We start from the raw sequence: 5658 nt of genomic DNA, 5'->3' as shown, positions 1-5658 counted from the left end.
CGGAGATGTCACCACAGCGCCACCTGGTGGGAGGGAGGACACGTGACAGCTGTGCGGCGGCCTGTGCCGCTCCAGGGAGTGTGTGCACAATGCGGGCTATTGTTCCCTGCTATCATCCATCATCTCAGCTATTGCTCCCTGCTATCAGCCATCATCTCAGCTATTGCTCCCTGTTATCAGCCATCATCTCAGCTATTGTTCCCTGCTATCAGCCATAATCTCAGCTATTGCTCCCTGCTATCAGCCATCATCTCAGCTATTGCTCCCTGCTATCAGCCATCATCTCAGCTATTGCTCCCTGCTATCAGCCATCATCTCAGCTATTGCTCCCTGCTATCAGCCATAATCTCAGCTATTGCTCCCTGCTATCAGCCATCATCTCAGCTATTGCTCCCTGCTATCAGCCATCATCTCAGCTATTGCTCCCTGCTATCAGCCATCATCTCAGCTATTGCTCCCTGCTATCAGCCATCATCTCAGCTATTGCTCCCTGCTATCAGCCATCATCTCAGCTATTGCTCCCTGCTATCAGCCATAATCTCAGCTATTGCTCCCTGCTATCAGCCATCATCTCAGCTATTGCTCCCTGCTATCAGCCATCATCTCAGCTATTGCTCCCTGCTATCAGCCATCATCTCAGCTATTGCTCCCTGCTATCAGCCATCATCTCAGCTATTGCTCCCTGCTATCAGCCATCATCTCAGCTATTGTTCCCTGCTATCATCCATCATCTCAGCTATTGCTCCCTGCTATCAGCCATCATCTCAGCTATTGCTCCCTGCTATCAGCCATCATCTCAGCTATTGTTCCCTGCTATCAGCCATCATCTCAGCTATTGCTCCCTGCTATCAGCCATCATCTCAGCTATTGCTCCCTGCTATCAGCCATCATCTCAGCTATTGCTCCCTGCTATCAGCCATCATCTCAGTTATTGCTCCCTGTTATCAGCCATCATCTCAGCTATTGCTCCCTGCTATCAGCCATCATCTCAGCTATTGCTCCCTGCTATCAGCCATCATCTCAGCTATTGCTCCCTGCTATCAGCCATCATCTCAGCTATTGCTCCCTGCTATCAGCTATCATCTCAGCTATTGCTCCCTGCTATCAGCCATCATCTCAGCTATTGCTCCCTGTTATCAGCCATCATCTCAGCTATTGCTCCCTGCTATCAGCCATCATCTCAGCTATTGCTCCCTGCTATCAGCCATCATCTCAGCTATTGCTCCCTGCTATCAGCCATCATCTCAGCTATTGTTCCCTGCTATCAGCCATCATCTCAGCTATTGCTCCCTGCTATCAGCCATCATCTCAGCTATTGCTCCCTGTTATCAGCCATCATCTCAGCTATTGTTCCCTGCTATCAGCCATCATCTCAGCTATTGCTCCCTGCTATCAGCCATCATCTCAGCTATTGCTCCCTGATATCAGCCATCATCTCAGCTATTGTTCCCTGCTATCAGCCATCATCTCAGCTATTGCTCCCTGCTATCAGCCATCATCTCAGCTATTGCTCCCTGTTATCAGCCATCATCTCAGCTATTGTTCCCTGCTATCAGCCATCATCTCAGCTATTGCTCCCTGCTATCAGCTATCATCTCAGCTATTGTTCCCTGCTATCAGCCATCATCTCAGCTATTGCTCCCTGCTATCAGCCATCATCTCAGCTATTGCTCCCTGCTATCAGCCATCATCTCAGCTATTGCTCCCTGCTATCAGCTATCATCTCAGCTATTGCTCCCTGCTATCAGCCATCATCTCAGCTATTGCTCCCTGTTATCAGCCATCATCTCAGCTACTGCTCCCTGCTATCAGCCATCATCTCAGCTATTGCTCCCTGTTATCAGCCATCATCTCAGCTATTGCTCCCTGCTATCAGCCATCATCTCAGCTATTGTTCCCTGCTATCAGCCATCATCTCAGCTATTGTTCCCTGCTATCAGCCATCATCTCAGCTATTGCTCCCTGCTATCAGCCATCATCTCAGCTATTGCTCCCTGCTATCAGCCATCATCTCAGTTATTGCTCCCTGTTATCAGCCATCATCTCAGCTATTGCTCCCTGCTATCAGCCATCATGTCAGCTATTGTTCCCTGCTATCAGCCATCATCTCAGCTATTGCTCCCTGCTATCAGCTATCATCTCAGCTATTGCTCCCTGCTATCAGCCATCATCTCAGCTATTGCTCCCTGCTATCAGCCATCATCTCAGCTATTGCTCCCTGCTATCAGCTATCATCTCAGCTATTGCTCCCTGCTATCAGCCATCATCTCAGTTATTGCTCCCTGCTATCAGCCATCATCTCAGTTATTGCTCCCTGTTATCAGCCATCATCTCAGCTACTGCTCCCTGCTATCAGCCATCATCTCAGCTATTGCTCCCTGCTATCAGCCATCATCTCAGCTATTGTTCCCTGCTATCAGCCATCATCTCAGCTATTGTTCCCTGCTATCAGCCATCATCTCAGCTATTGCTCCCTGCTATCAGCCATCATCTCAGTTATTGCTCCCTGCTATCAGCCATCATCTCAGTTATTGCTCCCTGTTATCAGCCATCATCTCAGCTACTGCTCCCTGCTATCAGCCATCATCTCAGCTATTGCTCCCTGCTATCAGCCATCATCTCAGCTATTGCTCCCTGCTATCAGCCATCATCTCAGTTATTGCTCCCTGTTATCAGCCATCATCTCAGCTATTGCTCCCTGTTATCAGCCATCATCTCAGCTATTGCTCCCTGCTATCAGCCATCATCTCAGCTATTGCTCCCTGCTATCAGCCATCATGTCAGCTATTGTTCCCTGCTATCAGCCATCATCTCAGCTATTGCTCCCTGCTATCAGCTATCATCTCAGCTATTGCTCCCTGCTATCAGCCATCATCTCAGCTATTGCTCCCTGTTATCAGCCATCATCTCAGCTACTGCTCCCTGCTATCAGCCATCATCTCAGCTATTGCTCCCTGTTATCAGCCATCATCTCAGCTATTGCTCCCTGCTATCAGCCATCATCTCAGCTATTGTTCCCTGCTATCAGCCATCATCTCAGCTATTGTTCCCTGCTATCAGCCATCATCTCAGCTATTGCTCCCTGCTATCAGCTATCATCTCAGCTATTGCTCCCTGCTATCAGCCATCATCTCAGCTATTGCTCCCTGTTATCAGCCATCATCTCAGCTATTGCTCCCTGCTATCAGCCATCATGTCAGCTATTGTTCCCTGCTATCAGCCATCATCTCAGCTATTGCTCCCTGCTATCAGCTATCATCTCAGCTATTGCTCCCTGCTATCAGCCATCATCTCAGCTATTGCTCCCTGCTATCAGCCATCATCTCAGCTATTGCTCCCTGCTATCAGCCATCATCTCAGTTATTGCTCCCTGTTATCAGCCATCATCTCAGCTACTGCTCCCTGCTATCAGCCATCATCTCAGCTATTGCTCCCTGTTATCAGCCATCATCTCAGCTATTGCTCCCTGCTATCAGCCATCATCTCAGCTATTGTTCCCTGCTATCAGCCATCATCTCAGCTATTGTTCCCTGCTATCAGCCATCATCTCAGCTATTGTTCCCTGCTATCAGCCATCATCTCAGCTATGGTTCCCTGCTATCAGCCATCATCTCAGCTATTGCTCCCTGCTATCAGCCATCATCTCAGCTATTGCTCCCTGCTATCAGCTATCATCTCAGCTATTGCTCCCTGCTATCAGCCATCATCTCAGCTATTGCTCCCTGCTATCAGCCATCATCTCAGCTATTGTTCCCTGCTATCAGCCATCATCTCAGCTATTGCTCCCTGCTATCAGCCATCATCTCAGCTATTGCTCCCTGTTATCAGCCATCATCTCAGCTATTGTTCCCTGCTATCAGCCATCATCTCAGCTATTGCTCCCTGCTATCAGCCATCATCTCAGCTATTGTTCCCTGCTATCAGCCATCATCTCAGCTATTGTTCCCTGCTATCAGCCATCATCTCAGCTATTGTTCCCTGCTATCAGCCATCTCAGCTATTGCTCCCTGCTATCAGCCATCATCTCAGCTATTGTTCCCTGCTATCAGCCATCATCTCAGCTATTGCTCCCTGTTATCAGCCATCATCTCAGCTATTGCTCCCTGCTATCAGCCATCATGTCAGCTATTGCTCCCTGCTATCAGCCATCATCTCAGCTATTGCTCCCTGCTATCAGCCATCATGTCAGCTATTGCTCCCTGCTATCAGCCATCATCTCAGCTATTGATCCCTGCTATCAGCCATCATCTCAGCTATTGCTCCCTGCTATCAGCCATCATCTCAGCTATTGCTCCCTGTTATCAGCCATCATCTCAGCTATTGTTCCCTGCTATCAGCCATCATCTCAGCTATTGCTCCCTGCTATCAGCCATCATCTCAGCTATTGTTCCCTGCTATCAGCCATCATCTCAGCTATTGTTCCCTGCTATCAGCCATCATCTCAGCTATTGTTCCCTGCTATCAGCCATCTCAGCTATTGCTCCCTGCTATCAGCCATCATCTCAGCTATTGCTCCCTGCTATCAGCCATCTCAGCTATTGTTCCCTGCTATCAGCCATCATCTCAGCTATTGCTCCCTGCTATCAGCCATCATCTCAGCTATTGTTCCCTGTTATCAGCCATCATCTCAGCTATGGTTCCCTGCTATCAGCCATCATCTCAGCTATTGCTCCCTGCTATCAGCCATCATCTCAGCTATTGTTCCCTGCTATCAGCCATCATCTCAGCTATTGCTCCCTGCTATCAGCCATCATCTCAGCTATTGCTCCCTGTTATCAGCCATCATCTCAGCTATTGCTCCCTGCTATCAGCCATCATGTCAGCTATTGCTGCCTGCTATCAGCCATCATCTCAGCTATTGCTCCCTGCTATCAGCCATCATGTCAGCTATTGCTCCCTGCTATCAGCCATCATCTCAGCTATTGCTCCCTGCTATCAGCCATCATCTCAGCTATTGCTCCCTGCTATCAGCCATATCAGCTGAGATGAAGGCTGATAGCAGGGAGCAATAGCTGAGATGATGGCTGATAGCAGGGAGCAATAGCTGAGATGATGGCTGATAGCAGGGAGCAATAGCTGACATGATGGCTGATAGCAGGGAGCAATAGCTGACATGATGGCTGATAGCAGGGAGCAATAGCTGACATGATGGCTGATAGCAGGGAGCAATAGCTGAGATGATGGCTGATAGCAGGGAGCAATAGCTGAGATGATGGCTGATAACAGGGAGCAATAGCTGAGATGATGGCTGATAGCAGGGAGCAATAGCTATCAGCCTTCATCTCAGCTATTGTTCCCTGCTATCAGCCATCATCTCAGCTATTGCTCCCTGCTATCAGCCATAATCTCAGCTATTGCTCCCTGTTATCAGCCATCATATCAGCTATTGCTCCCTGCTATCAGCCATCATCTCAGCTATTGCTCCCTGCTATCAGCCATCATCTCAGCTATTGCTCCCTGCTATCAGCCATCATCTCAGCTATTGCTCCCTGTTATCAGCCATCATCTCAGCTATTGCTCCCTGTTATCAGCCATCATCTCAGCTATTGCTCCCTGCTATCAGCCATCATCTCAGCTATTGCTCCCTGCTATCAGCCATCATGTCAGCTATTGCTCCCTGCTATCAGCCATCATGTCAGCTATTGCTCCCTGCTATCA

Source organism: Ranitomeya variabilis, chromosome 2, assembly GCF_051348905.1.
Source record: "Ranitomeya variabilis isolate aRanVar5 chromosome 2, aRanVar5.hap1, whole genome shotgun sequence".
NCBI classification, from domain to species: domain Eukaryota; kingdom Metazoa; phylum Chordata; class Amphibia; order Anura; family Dendrobatidae; genus Ranitomeya; species Ranitomeya variabilis.
Note: the sequence above shows the minus strand (reverse complement) of the source record.